This window comes from Ammospiza nelsoni, chromosome 2 (assembly GCF_027579445.1).
Source record: "Ammospiza nelsoni isolate bAmmNel1 chromosome 2, bAmmNel1.pri, whole genome shotgun sequence".
In the NCBI taxonomy this organism is placed as follows: domain Eukaryota; kingdom Metazoa; phylum Chordata; class Aves; order Passeriformes; family Passerellidae; genus Ammospiza; species Ammospiza nelsoni.
Window position 1 is genome coordinate 2,842,101 of NC_080634.1, and position 16,066 is coordinate 2,858,166.

A 16,066-nucleotide genomic window follows, 5' to 3' on the forward strand; every position below is an offset into this window, starting at 1 on the left:
AACTTAAAAATATTTTTTGTTATAGTTAAGGGGTAGGGTGTTAAAATAGACTTCTAGCATGATGATTGAAAAATCAGTCAATTAGGGGAGTCTGAACTCCTATGCTTTAAAACCACTTGTTGCTGACTAAAGTATAATCAAATCAAAATTTCCAAGCCCCTCCATGCTATTAAGTGACCAAGCACTGCAGAGAATGCAGGACCCCTCCCTGTGCATTTGCTCATTCAGCTCTCAGATATCCAGTGTAGGGAAATAGAACATAAGTAAATAGAGGTAGTATAGAAAGTAATCTTATCCATTAAGGAGTTGCAGCTGGGTTAGTTTTTAGAGATTGGGAATGGGCCTGATGTTAGCAGGCCACACCTGTAGCCAATAAGCAGAGTGTTATAAAAGAGTGGATTTGTGGGAATTGGGGTCAGTTGGCTGCTGTGAGGATGAGGAAGAGTCAGTGCCTGGAGGAGCTACCTGCAAGAAACATCAAAGAGGTATGAATCTAGCAATATTGAACCCTTGCAATATAATGATACTAGAACTCTTGCTCTGTATATGACAACAAACCAGAACAGTCATCACACCTTTCTGCTTTCTTCAAAACAAGCCAAGAGCACAGAGCATTTCCCATTTCTGGCTGACCACTATCTTCTTCACAGACACCTTGAAACAGAAGGGGAGTTTCTGGTGTGTGAAAAGGCAGGAGAGGAGGCAGACCCAGCTTAGGGCTGGCTCATCTTTTTCCCTTCCAAGTAGTTTTGATTCGCCTCTAACCTCACCCCTGCACGCAGCAGTGTGGATATTTCTGAACTCTGCTCCTCCAGATGTAACAGCCAGCCTGGGTTCTGCTTCCCCTAAAATAAAACCCATCTTGGTTTCCTAAGTGCCAGCAGGAATAACTCTCCCTTCTTCCATCTCTGGAGCTTAGGAGAAAACATAGGAGAGAGAGAAAACCAAGGAGGAGGACAAGAAAGGCCAGGAAATCTGAGGTGAGACTTTTTTTTATTTCTTACAGGGGAAATCAGTGGTTTTCTACTGTGGGCAAGTTAAAGGTATTTAATTGTGAAGCAGTTTAATAGTTATGTGTGTTTAGTGTATTTGAACTGGGAAGGGCTATTGTGCTTGGCCGTAACATAAAAGTAAATTCTAACTTTTTTTAATCCAGTAAAACAGCTTGAGCTATTGATATTGGTCTTTATGGACCCCAGCAGAGGTGTGGAAATCTCATTAGGAATGTAAATGTCAGGTAGGACACTTAAAAACCTCATTATGGAGAAGAACCCAAGTACCAAAAGTGACATAAATTACTGCCCAACCTGAATATTGCACAAGAGCGATCCTGCAGAGCTCTGTTATGTGGTTTGATTGGAAGGACAATTACTATCAGCTTTATCTTGATATAATGTACATTTAACTAGATTTGTGCGTAAACTGACTGACTAAAAAGAAAGTAAAACAGAGAAGGTAATAAGTCTCTTTAAATATTGAACAAATCTCTTAAGGCAATAAAATACTTTTCTAGGACTTTTGTGTACTTTAATGGTTTATCTGTTCATACTAATGCTTTAGATTGACATGTGGTAGGAAATGACATGGATATGTCTATTTCAGATCTGAAAATTAGCATTACTCAGCAACAGCTCCTTTCTTAATATAAAGTTAGCTATTAATTCTGTTGGTGTCCATATTTTTAGTTGCCCAACACTTCCCTTGACTTTGAGAAGGAGAAGATGGGCTCTGCCTGGCAAGAACATGAGCTGTTATCAGGTGAGAGTCACAATATCTTGTGCCTGTGCAGAGGGTTGGGCTGGCACCATCACATATCTTTAAGTGATTTCAAAGCCAAATGGGAAGAATTTAAATGTTGGTGTTGGAAGATGACCACTCATGACTTGCTGCTGTAGTGATGGAGCTTGGATGGTTTGGTAGGAGGAAAGATAAAATGTGGAGGGATAGAGTGTAAGAAAATAAAGATGGTGCCGAAGGCAATCTCACACCTGGGGAGTTGCAGCTGTCCTAATCACCAAGGATTAGGCACAGGCCTGCCCTTAACAGGCCACAGCTGTGTCCAATAATAATGACTGCTGTAGAAGAGTGGGTTGGCTGGTGGTGAGGAGAGCTGGAGTTTGTTGGCTGTGCTGCAAAGAAGAAGTAGTCAGTGCTGCAAGGAGATGTCCATGAGAAATCACCAAGAAGGTATGGGAGCTTTGCAATAAGATTGCAACAACAAAATGAGGAGTTCACAGGGGGTATGAGTTCAACAAAACTGCTTTCAGCTGCTCTGTACCTTTCAGCTGTGTCCTTCTCTCTTTTTATACCTTTGCCCATTACCAAGGGATCTTTGGTGTACAGAAGGATTGGCTCTTTGCTTTGAAGTAAGCAAAATTAAACAGGAATGCTTGCATGTGATCAGTTTTGATTATTTTGATTTCTCCTTATTTAAAACACTCACAGAAGTCTGATCATGTCAGAGGCTAATCAGAACACAGGGATTTATTTTGTCCACCATATCAAGATTAGCCAAACATAAGGAAGAACCTACCCAGATTAATTTTTATGCCTAACAGAGGCATAAATATCCAGGAAGCATCCCTGCACCTTCAGCAGCTGAGCTGTTCTGTACAATCAATGACATGCATTTATTTTCTTTGTTTTTAACTCAGTGACAGAAAATCTGTCCAAACAAGGCATAGTAAGTATGTTTGGTGGGAGAGTTGGTGGGGTTTTTTCTGAGTTTGTTTTTTAGAGTGAAGGTGTTGTGGGTTTTGCGTGGTATTTTTCGGAAAGAAAGCAGAACCAACAGGAGATGCAAGTAATGAAGGTACTGGGCTGAGTTTGTTATGCCATAAAGCATAAATTACTCTGGATTTAGCTTTAAATATTCATTGGATTTGCTCATTCACTGCTGTCCATAAAAACCCATCACATTGTTTAGCACAATTAGGCCTGATTGTTTAAAGAGTCTGGACTGAAATAGCATTAATTAGCGATGTCATGCTATTATTCACTGTCCATAAACTTGCTGTTACCATTCAGATCATGCTTGGATTTACTGGCAGAGCAGAACCTGGAAAAACACAGTAGACTTTATAAAGCTGTTTTATTTTTTGCTGATTCAGTTTTCTGAGGGAGGACTTATTGCAATAATAGGAAAATGTCTTTAAACTTAAAATGGAGAGAGAGATGGAGATGGGAGTTTTATGTCTTTGTTAAAATGTAGTTTCATAATTAGGAAGCCTTTCTATTTTTCCTTTTTTAGAAGTCCATATTAAAATTTCAAGCTTGACTTTCTGGGTGCACAGAGTTGGTTGTTGCCTTTTCCAAAGATCCCATAGCAGCAATTTACAGGCACAAGATTGACTTTGCTTCTCACAGATGTTTTACCTTGCCTTGGTTTTACATTCACTTTTCCTTTTTAGCCCTTAAAATGAGACCATATACTTAAACAACACAAAATACCTCAAATACCCAAAGATTTTAGCAGTTCATTTAAAGCAACACAAATTTAAACACACAGGAACAAGTGTGCCATGCTGTGATTCAAGCCACTTTACAAAAACCAAAGCTGAACAAAAATGCAAACATTCATGTTTATTTACAAGAACAAGTGCCTGTTTGTGTGCAGTATGCTGGGGATTTTTGAAAATTTAAATAAGAGGCAATTTTCTAGTTGTAAACCCCAGGCATTATCAGATCCCTTCTCTCATCTGATGGTAATATCTCTTTGTGCTTGGATGGAGCACCAGCTCGCTCCTTTGGTGTGAGCAATTACTGTCATAAGCCATAAATCTGCCTCAAGAAGTGACAGTTAAAGCTCAGGATTCTTAATGCTGGCTCTCTTAGAATAATGGTTGCTTAACATAACACTTGGAGCATTACCCATGTGGATCAAAAAGAGGGTTTTGAGTGAAAAAAATTGTCTTCCAGATGAGCCTTTGGCATTATGCTGCTTATAAACTGCATTTATTTCACTCAATACTGAAACTTCTACTGAGCTCACATCAGGACTTCATTTTAAGACACCAAGAGGACAAGAAAGAAGGTATGTTTGTAGTTTAAGGCAGTCTTCTCTCTCAAAATGTTTTAATATATAAAAAACAATGGAGAGGCATAATGGTAACCAGTACATTCCTCCTTTAAGAAATTAGCCTTTTGCGTTTGCTGGGAAAGCTTTCTTGTGTTGATATATTTTAAGGATGCATTAATTTCTGCTGGATTTCTCTAGTATTTCTTGAAAAAATTCAGAGGAGCCCAGTTAAAAAGCAGGCATCATTGAGAAACTTCATCAGTCCTTATGTAGATCTCAGAGCAAGGGCACATGGAGTGTTTACTGCTCTGGTTTTCTGTCAGGACTCTGGGATATGCAGACTTTTATTTAACTGTCATTATTGAATCCTGTGGAAATTTCCAGCTGACATAGTCCTCAAATTCTAGCCCCAGTTTGTTTTTTGACTTTCTGATAAGCCTGGCAACCTTCACTGTCCTTCCCTAATCACAAAGGAGAAATATTGGCCTCTTGAGAAGCTGATGGAATTAATGCCTGATGATTTCACGATTAAAGTAATCTTTATGCAGCAATTTCCACTGTTGTCCAATATCCACGATGAACCTCTTCACAGCAGCCATGAAATATGTTAGAGAAATTGTAACTTAGTGGAGAGCACGCGATACACATCTAATCAGAACTTTCTGAATGTAAATCATATTCATGCAAGGCAGGCGGATTTTATTGGTAGAAGTCAATAACACTAACGAGGAAAAATTCATTCTGTTGAACTTGTTGTACTTTTAATGTGCCCAATTTTTGCTGGGTGCTCTTAGGCTGCCTTTTTAATTTAGATTTCCAGACACTTCTAAACCACATCCTGGATGCAAACCCTACCACAGCCATATGTAATTTTAAATCAGAAAAATCCCTCACAACCATAAAGGGCTGCAAGGAGATCTTTCTTTCATTTCCCCTCAATACTATTGACATCCAAGTAAGTCTCAGCAAATGTGGTTTAGTCAATAATTCCTACTGGCATTACTGGTGTGATTTAGAAGGGAGAGTGAGTCACCTACCCAACATAATGACTGTGTTAGGAAGGATGCTGTTTGTCACACTGGGCTTTGCCTGCCTACACAGCAGGAGATGAGAAGGTAACTTGCCTGATTTTTGGGATTTTTTTCCCTTCTTTTCTCTGATTTCTCTAAATCTAATTCTACTGAAGGCAGTGGAAACACTCTACTCTTCACACAGTCTTCACTTTTCACAGTTTTCTATTTTATTTCTGTATCTAAGACTTCTCTTCATTCAGGAATCTCAGAAAATATTATAAAATCGTTGGAATTTGAACTAATTTTTAAAGGAAATCCTCCAGCATCTCAAAAGCCTTCAAAGCCTGTAATTAGTATCTTAATATTATGAAGCAGACATCTCAGAAGGAGATTTTTGAAAACCTGGATCAGGACAAGGCTCAAATATTGTAAGCTTTTGTTAAGGCTGATAGGAAGAATGTGTTACTTCCTCCTCTCCACAGTTGTCCTTGCTAGTTTGGTGTGGATTAGTTTGTGCAGGCTGGCATATGAACCCACAGCTTCACCTCATTGGGAGTTAATTTTTTTATATCTCTAGGATAATTTTAAATTGGAATTCTCTAGGGTGATTTAAAATTAGAAATCAACTCTGTGCTCAAAGTCTTTTGCCCTATTTGTGCTTAAATATTCCAAATCAACCAAAAACTCTTGCTTTGGTGAATTATCCTTCACCACCTTGATGCTGGAATATAGGATGGGGTGAGATAAACAATGGATGAGCTGCCACGTTTCCACAGCTGAACATCAGTAAGATGGAGGATTTCCTGCCTCAAGGTCTCAGCATTAGCTAAAAAATAAATTTCCTTTAAAGTCACAGAGGAGTTAGAGCAGTATAAACAGTGAGGCTGCCAATTCATTGCTCTAGACTTCTGTCAGGAATCTGAGTGAGCTTGGTACTTGGTTTTGACATGCATGTTTATTTTACACCACAAGGTTTGCTTTTTCCAATCATACTTCTCCTCGGGGTTTATTTAGTTTTGCCAATACTAACAAAACTATTTGTGTGGTACCTGCTGAAATATTATTGAAGACATGTAGCAAGTCATTCTACACCCTCTTCTTAACATATTTTTAACTCTACTGCATAAACAGTTAACTTATTCCTGAAGGAACTGCCTTCCATATCTCAAGCCAATTAAGCATTCTCTGATTATGTGCTTGCTGGATGTCACTTGCTAAATTCTGTGTTCTCAACATTATTTGAGCAAAATGCTCTGGCTATCAGAACATAATAGAGGTGTTTCATGTACTGCAGTCATCCTACACTTGTCTGGGCCTTTCATTCTTCTGGCACTGCTTTTCCTTGTCAAAATGTTGGTTGAAGGCAGTCATTTGCTAAACATTTCATTTGGTAATTACATTTTTGGGATGGGGTGTGAGAGGTTGGTAATTGGCTGCTAACTTTAAAACTGATAACTCCTGAGATGGGTAAGCAGGATGTTGTTTCTGTTGGATAAAGCAGAAACACCAGTTCAATTTGGAGGGTTGCTTCATGTTCTTTCTGCTTTAGGGTGCTCTAAATTTACCAGATCTGGAAGTTAATCTCATTTTGAGCTTAATATTCTTAACAGCTTCTACTCCCTCTGCTTTGTTTTCTTCTGGCTATCATTGGTCAGTGCTGAAAATTCCTGTAGACCCTTGTGTGCTTCAGCATTTTTCTGCCACAACTGTTGCTATGCATTGTGTTTTCCGGGGACAGATTTCACATGGGATTGGTGAATCAATGTTTTCTGCCAAATTTCATGAGTGTTTGGCAAAGTGACAGTATTAATTGAAAAAGACCTGCTGGTGGTTCAAGCCTGTTTATGTTAACAGGGGCACTTTTTCTTTCCAGCCATGTATCCCAGTAATTTTGGGGTGGGATTTTAGTTCCTGGCCACTTAAAAGCTCTCATTCTGAATGTCAGCTAAGTCTTTTTCAGGAAGAATATTAGCTCCATTCCAGGTGAAAGCATTAATCTGAAAGAGGCCAGCAGAAGTTATCACCCTTCTCAAAAAGACTCCTCTTGATTTGGGAGGAGTCTTGGAGAAAGGAGAACAGCTAAGTTTTCCCTTGAGGCAAAGTATTCTCAGGAGACTCAAGTAATTGAGGAGATAGATAATTTTTCATTACAAAAATTTCCAGATTTTTGTATTTGCATTCCAGGGTCATCTGCTTAGAGACAAGTACAGGTCTATAAAACATTTCAGGCTTAAGTGCTTTATGAGCTGTATGATAGAAAACTGTGGGTAAAATTCACTTGAGTGAGTGAAAATGGAGCCTATCTTTAAGCTGAGAAACAGGCTTCTGCTGTAAGGCTGTGCTGGTTTTTTCATGTTTTTATTTTTCCTATTGGATAAAATATTTAAATTCAGGTTTGAAAACATCAGATGACCATTTATTGTGAGGAGCCCTGACCTTCACTCAAGAGTATTTAATTGAGATTCTGTGTAACCACTGCTGTATCTCGTTCTCATCTGTTTGCTGGGACACATATATGCAGCTCCAATGGGGTTTTTCTGTCCTCTGCAGTTCTAGGAAGAAGGAATCAGATCTGGGATGAGCCCAGAATTTCCTTTTTTACCTGCTTAGGCTCTGATAACCTAAGGCCCCGATGCTTGGACTCTGTCCTCCAGCTGAGTTGGCCTCCTTGCGTTGAGCTGCAGCATTTAAATCTAAGCCACCTGGTCAGAATATTTTAATATTTAGCACTGAAAAGCTATTTCTAGTTCAGGCCATGCTTCTAATTTAAAGTAGCCCTGCTGGTTTTGATGGGACATGGCAAACACTGAAGTCCTGCATCAGTCCAGTCAGTCCAATATCAGCAAGGAGGTTCCAGCCAGAACTCATCAGGATAATTATCTGTGTATTTATTTATGTGGTGGTGGTTTATTTCCTTTTCTCTTGCCAATACCTGAGCTAAGTACCTTCAATTTATCCATGTAAGGACACCTTTGCTGCAGTCATGCTGCTGACTCTGGTGTAGGCATAGCCTGGGTCTCATTTTACATAGGAAAAAGCAAGTTTTCCTGGCATAAATAGGGTAAAAACTAATGGCTGCATCCACTTTTCTTCATTATCTTCATCATTTTGCTGCTGCTGCTCTTAGGCAACATGTCAGCATTTATTCATAAACATCTCTGTAAAAAATGTATGCTGGCGAGCATCACATTATAGTGCAAGTACACATCACATTTCTGAGCAGGCTTTTTTTGTTTTTTCCATGACTGCAGGATTTTTCATATGGGTGACATTACTTACTGATCTCTATTCTTGCTCTTTTCCAGTTTGGGCCCCTGCTTTAGAAGTAAATCAATCTGCTCAAATTTCTTTTGGGTGTAAATAGAGGGGGTGGCTGGTAAAGAAAGCTACTGTTTGTGAACTCATGTGCTCAAAAAGAAACACAAAGCTGGTGTTTTGGCTTTTTGATGGAAATAAATGTGAATACAAGTTTTCCTAAGAAAAAAGGAGGATCACAAGACTTGTCTTGTTTGTATGAAATCCCTATTTGTGGAAAAATTTTCAAAAATTTGATCCTTTTTAATTAAGCTGCAACTTGGCAATTGAAGGGGAAAAAGAATGCTTTGGACTAAATTGATTAAAAACATAGAAAGGGCTCTTATGGAATTTTCCCTGAATTTAAGCCTCTTGATGTATTTGAGTCAAGTCATTATGTGCCACATTCACAATTTATACCAGCTGACTTTAAGGGTACTTCATTAGTGCAATGCCAGTGAGAATTTTCCACTTAGTGAAAACCTAATGAATGCAGGAGATTTAACAACCTTTGAAACCCCATTAATCTAAAACACGAAGAATCAAAAATAACAATGATTTTTTTCACTTAGAATACAATTTATCATGTTAGTGAACACACAGGCTAGAATCATTGCATCTTTTTTGATATCTTGGAAAGAGTTAATGAAGAAAACTTATATGTAGTACCTTCCCTGCTGTAAGTAGCTATTAGTTATTGCGCACGTACTGGAATTGATCCTAAAAACAACAGCAAATTTATCTCAAATAAAATCTAGTTCTTCAATGCCTCTTTCCTTCAGGTGAGTTTTGCATGAGCTTGAATTAAATTTTGATTTATAGAGGCATGGTGTCTTTTTTAGGTAATGCTTGTAGTCAGTTGTTCTTCTGTTAAATGTGAATGGAGTCTGAGTTTTTGCCTTATTGCTGGCTCTGGTAACGAATTGTTTGTTAATGGGAGCAGTTGTGAGACTTCTCAAGCTGAAATTCTTGAGCTGGAAATTTATTTTTAACATTCCTAGATAAATGATTGTATTCTGATCTCCTACTTTTTTGTTCTTGAGTGACTCCAGTGCTCCTGCCTTGGTTTTTATGCCATCTCAAGTCATGACTTGGCTCAATGGAGAACCAAAGACCTCAAGTTTAAATAATTAGCACTAGCTGAGCTTTCTTTGGGGATCTGTAATATTTCAATTTTGTTAATCTTTATATCCAATTACTTCCATTCTACTAGGAACCTCCATGACTGCAGGAGTTGTAGTAATGCTGTTATGTGTCTGCATCCCAAGTTTAAAGCCAAGTTTGAAATCAATTCCTGTCTGCAACTTTTTTAGCAGTCAGACTGAGTTAAGATGGTTGAATAAACCCACAAGTGTCAGTAAGTAATGACAGCTTACCATAATTTCTTGAAAAATCCTAATGTTGCCAATAAGGAAAGTCACATGCTGTGGACACAGAAATCACAGAAATTTGTGTACTCTTCTAAAAGCATCTCAAGTTTCTGTGTGGCTCTCACACTACAGGTCCATGAATATGTAATGCAGTTTTTCATTAACATAAATCTTTATGTATTATGATGTCAAATGAGTGAAGGTTCCAGCACAAAAATTTTAAGCATTTTGGAAGGAGAGTGATTTAAAAAGAGATGACAGAGATGGGAATCTCAGCCTCCAGTCTATGCTCCATTAATCTTAGGCAGTAAAATAATATAAATATAGTGACAGGGAGAGCCAAATTTGGATTTTAGCTCCATGAAGGAATATTGAGAATGCTTTCTGTCATAAGCTAGGCTAAAATGTAGGCGTTTTTGAGTCTACTGTGTTTGTAGAATATTGTATTGGTTTCCAATTTGTATCATTACTGATTTTGTATATATATAGGTACACACTTCAAAAAAACAAGTAGATTTTAGGGAGTGATTCAGCTGTCAAACCACACTGATTTGACATTCCTTTAGTAGCATTCAGTTGCTGCTCTGGAAGTGTGGAGTTCTGTTGAGCACCTTGGGAGCATCTAAAACAGCTTTCAATTCATTTATTTAGGCAGCTGAGCGCCATTGTGGTAATCATATGCATAACATTATTTCTATTGCTTTCCATTTGTATCTCATGTAAAGAATAAATTTTCAAGCTGTAAAATTAATTCTGTGAAGAACTTAATGAAGTAGAGCATTTAATTATTTTACTCAGTTACTTTGACTTTGTTAGCTATAGAAAATTTCTTAATTTTTAGTAGCTCTTTGTAAGATATCTAAGACAAAGAGCTTAGATATTTTACAATAAATATTTCCTATGGCAGAAAGGATACCAAGTTAGGTGGTTTAAATTGCTGGGCATGTTAATACAAGGAGTAGTTAAAGAAATTAAATTCAGACTCAGTGAGAAAAACTCATGCTTAACTGTTTTCAGATATAATTTTTAGTGCTGTAAAAAGGATACTCTGCACTGAGCAGGTAAGGTACACAGACATTTAGTTTCAAATAGGCAGGAAAATGAGGATGCTGGTGAAGAAAACTAGCCCTGAAAATTAGTAAAAATGATTAAAATGCAGTAAGTGAAAAAGATTTAGTGGAGCTGTGGTCCTAGTCCTACAAAGAAGGAAGTGCGATAAACCCTGAGGAAACCCAAGGAAGACAATCAGAACTGGTTCTCCACTGCAAGGAAGAGAAATAGTGACAGGAGGAGGTGTGGCAGCATGGCCAAGTCAGCAGTTAGCAGCCATGAGTCAAGGTATTTTCCTTAATATTTTGGGCACTAGTTTGCCCAGTTTCCTTAGTTAAAGCATTAAAACTAGAATAGAGTAAATGCAGAGCAGGTAATTGTTTGGGTATGTGTAATTGCTGTGCTTTCTCTTTGACATGGAGAACACATTCTGGTAATATTTTTGTTGAGCATTACTGACAGAAGCTGAGGCAGACAAAGCCAATAAATTTAACATGCAAATTGAAGCTCTCCTGAGTCAGCCCAGTGTCCTGTTTGCCAGTGAAGGGGAAATACAGTATGGGAGACACAAAAAATCAATGCAGCTGCAACACCTTAACCACTCAGAGATCCTAAAGGTCAGACCAGTCCCGGTTTTCTGCATTCTCTTCTGCTACAGTCCTCCCTGATGGGGTTGTCTAAAAAAAAAAGAAAATTCCTTACATTTATATGATTTTAATTTTGCAATACTGCAGTTTATGGCAGCTCAATAAATAACTTTTCTTCAGAAATAAGTGATGTGATGATTATCTCAGAGAAATTTTACCATGGGCAAGGGCATTTGGAAAGGAAGATCATGCTGCTCTAGAAAAGAGAGCCGAAGAAATGTGATGATAGCTTCCAGTTCATGTATGAGACTGGTTCCATAATGGAAAATCAGAGGAACTTTGGCTGGGAGGGACCTGTGGAGGTCCTACCATATGCTCAGTGCAGGACTGTCTCCAATGGGCAGATTAGCTCAGCTGTGGATTTTTCTAATCTCAAAAACATCTGAGATGGTTCCAACATCTTTCTGGACAGAAAAATGAAGAAAAAAGTTTTCCCGTAAATGAAGCTGAAGCCAGGTTATGGGCTGCTCCTCATCAGCCATTTCTTTGTGCAGACCTGAGACAACACAGAGTTAAAAGTGATAATTTCTTTATTCTGTTTAATTTTCACAGATATGCAGATCCATATTATGTTGCTGAAGAGCTGCATTATTTCAGCACAGCCCCACTTCTTCACTGACTGATTTATCTACAGCAGCAAAAGGCACTGTCAATAAACCGCAGGTACAATTTGGGTGAGCAGGGGAAATTTTGGTAGAGAGTAATCCTTTATGCACTAAACTGCTATTTTTCAGGAAGGATTATTTTCATACCCAGCTGCACAGAGTAGATGTCAATATAGAGAAGAGAAATATGCCCATTTCCTTAACAAATGAGATTTTCCTTGTACTTTTCATCTGGACAGCAGACCTGAAGGAGCTGAGTACAGCAGGGTGTGTTCCCTATTGCAGCACTGCTGGATCACTTCCTTCTTTCTCAGTTATCTGGGTGGGTGAACCTGTGCTGGGAGTGCAGCACTAAGGTTTCAGTGATTGATGCTGTTGGGAAAAAGCTAAATGTGTCAGTTTTCTCCACACCTGCTGCAAAATAGATGCGGCATGAATGCCTCTACAGAATTTTCTTGAGGCCTTCAAAAATTGGAGTGTGAGGGATAGAATAGGAATGTGGGAAGCTATAATGTCATAAAGGAGATATTTTCCAATCCTATGATTGCTTTTCTCTCTTGGCTTGCACAAGTCAAGCACTTGCACAAGTCAAGCACTTGCACAAACAAGCACATGCTTGTTTCTGTTTGCTGTTTCTGAATGCTGTGGGATTTTGCTGCAGAACAAGAGAATTCATTTAAATGGTGGTTAATATTTCTGAGTAGTTGACTGCAGATTTAAAGAGCTACATGGATGCTGATTTCACATCATTGCTGTGATATCTGTGCAGTAAAAAGGTGAAGCAAAGTATTTTCATGGCTGTAAAGCAGGGTTGTTGAATCAAGTTGGTAAAGTTGAAGATTCCTGTTGTGTGAACTTTGCTTTACTTTTGTTAACTTGGAAAAATTCTTAGCCAGATGTGCATTTTGATGTTGACTAGAACAGAAACCACCTAATTTCCATAGGATTAGGATGATACACAAAGCAGGAGACTAAATTATCACTAAAATATTCAAATTCCCCCAAATTGGGGCTTCTGTGCCATTATGTATTGCAGACACTGCTAAGCAAACCACTGTAATATTTAGTAGCAATCTTGCTAAAATCTGGATAAAATCATCACCAGATTATTTTAAGTTTTCTCCAATTTCTAAGTTTGTCAATACTCTCAAGACAGTTGTAAGAGGCCAGGAGAATTATTGATGCTATGAACAGTAAGAAACCCCAAAATAAACAACGATTTAAAAAACCCTCCGTGTCCATGGAGGAATAAAAAATATTAATTCTGCTTTTTAGCATTTGTGTAATGTTTGGGGGTATCACAGGACATAAAAATGAGAATGCTCTGCTTTGTGGTAGTCAAGGCATCCTCGTCCCAGAGATGGAAAAAGTACAGAAGCTGCAACTTTGAACTATATTTGGGGTTTTTTAATAGCAAAGATTCAAGTCATAAGTGTATTTTGGAATTCCATTTTCAACATTTCTGGAGCTGCCTGTTTACAGTCCAAGTTATCCCTTGGTGCTTGCAAAAAGAAGGGAAAATATGTAAATGTGAGGGAATACTCACATCCCCAACTGCTTACTGACCGAAGAATTTTTAAAGAAATGTACTTTATGCAATAAAAGCTGGTGTCATTTTTACAGAATTGCTACTCTAGAGTAGTTTGAAAGTGGTAATCTATCACTGGAGTGATATTCCCAAGTTGCTTCATATTTGTCTTTGTTAATAGGATTTTCTAGAAGTGAATACTTAGAGCCCAGCCCTGTGTTTGCTTCAGGTTGGACTGAAAGTTTCACATGAAAGGAACTGGATCTTCTCATGTTTTTTTTTGGGAAAAAAGAAGGCATGGTTTTGCTTCATCTGGTTGCACTTAAGTTCATTAAGCTGAAAATGAAATCTGTCAAAGAGAGTCATGTGTAGCTTTGTTTGTTTATTTGTCTTTTTCCCAAAAATGCCTGTAGCAGGAGTTTGTATTCATCTGCAACCCTCTCCAAACTGGGGTTTCTCTACAAAAGTGTGCAGAAGTTGTGGTTTTTTTCTTTCTTAGTTTTAGTTCTTCAGATTTTGCAATGTTCTGTCTGTTTGAATAGCTGAATAGCAAAGCAGTAAGTCAGCCCTTTATAGCATGTAATCAAGCTTTTTATATGCTGAGCATTTTTCATTAGTGTAGGTGAAAATTTTTTGCTTCCTTTGCATGGTGTTTTGACAGTAAATGCAGTGAATACATTTCTTTCATTACTCCAGGCAGACTTTTGTGAAACCAACACTTGAAACAGAGATTTGCCTTTCTTTGCAAAGGATATGGGTGAAGTATAACAGAGAATTAGAGGTGTTCTCTGATGCAAGGGACGTAACCAAGATCACATTTTCCTTGCAGAAGCCGGTGTGTGACAATTTTTGACAATCAGTGCAAACCAAGCACCGTGCACCACACTGAGCCTGGAATCAGCATTCACCACAAAACCCTCAGGAGAGAAAGAGGTGCTGCTGGTGGGGATGGAAACTGATGTGGATGCAAACTCTGAAAAGGAGAAAAATAGATCCCCTGATGACAAAATCACACCTGGTGTTAAAGCCTAGGCTCTCATTAAGTAATGATTATTGCCTGCTGTGTATAAAAATAGCCAACACAAATAGCAGAGCTTAGCAGTGCTAATTTAATAGCTGACTGTGCTTACGGGTGCTCAGTGGAGCAGAGAGAATAATCTGCTGAGAGTTGTATATTGAGTGATTTCAGTCCCTCTTTTCTGCTTCTGGAGTAACCACAAACAGATCACAATTTCCTGGAGTTCATATCTTCAAATATCTTTTATTAACAACTTTTGCCAGATACAATTGACTGGGTTGATTGATCATGAATATTCTCAATTCAAACCGCTGTGTGTGCTTGTGGTTAATCTGATAAGTCACATTTTATCATTTTTGTTGACTGGCTGGGTAAATTCACAACAGCTTTCAGGGAGCTGAACCCAGCCATGTGTTAAAGGAAGCAAATCTACAGAAACCCACATACATCTAAAGTATATTTATCAAAACACATTTTCATTAGTTATATTCAAATTTGATAGAAAAAGGTCATAACAGTGTGCGTTAACTAACAGGAGAATGGGACCTGTAGATTTACACTTCATGAAAAGTTACATTTTGCTATTGCAGATGTGTATTCTAGTGGGTAATGTGTATGTTATATTTCCTCCACAATTTAAGATTAAATAAAACCCATCCACTGCCTTCTCAGTGTTGGAAGGAAATGTCATGCTGGAAAGGTATAGAAGACTTAAATACTATATCTTAAAATGTTAAATGATAACCAGCTGATGCCACCAAAATATAGCACAGTCTGGGATTTTACTGATCACTCTAATGCCCTCATGTGATTTATGTATGGTCTGCATCACAGAGGAGCAAGAATTTTTAACATTTATTTTCCAGTGCTTGGACCAACTGGGAGGTGTTATCTTGTTGCAAATCCAATGTACCTCAATTATATTTGACTTGCATCTAAGCACTGATGAATTTTATCTTTTATAGCTGCTAAAACTAAAATTCAAAACTCATCAGATTCTGTGATTCTATAGGTTATCCTGTGATCATGCATTCATTTGTGGCTGCTGGAAGAAAACAAAGATGAAATAATAAGTGAAAATAATTTGGAACATAGCTGGTATTGATTGTCTCATTTAGTCTTTTCCCAAATCTTTCTATACCTAGAAGTTGCTTTTTCCTTACAAAAAAAACTAGGAGTCAAATTAGCAATAGTTTGGAAACAGTAAATGAGAAGGATTCTTGAAAAAAGAAACGATCAGAATTTAAATACTAGTTTGTAAAACTGGTCATTCCTACTCTGAAATGAAGCTAAACACCTTTATATGGGAGCAATTTTTTATTGATAGCATTTACTTTTGCTTTTGTCTATTTGCTTTCCCTTTCTCCTTTTAAAAAGAAAACCAAAATAGGTAAAATATTGCAAAAGAGCAGATGAATTTGCTGATTCAGTTTGCTGAGGTGGTAACTGTCAGCCCAAGCCCAGAACAAGCAGGAGGTAATTCTTCTGCTGGCTTAAAGTTGTTCATCAATCTTTCTCCCAAA

General features: G+C 38.0%; 1 long non-coding RNA gene across 1 annotated transcript; it reads left to right on the plus strand.

The window, feature by feature from the left end:
• Positions 1 to 438: 438 nt before the first annotated feature.
• LOC132070238 (uncharacterized) lies at positions 439 to 15,420 on the plus strand. Its single transcript, XR_009417916.1, has 5 exons — positions 439 to 485; positions 920 to 980; positions 1,686 to 1,758; positions 11,945 to 12,055; positions 14,355 to 15,420. It is a non-coding gene; the product is annotated as an uncharacterized LOC132070238 (long non-coding RNA).
• Positions 15,421 to 16,066: the final 646 nt, after the last annotated feature.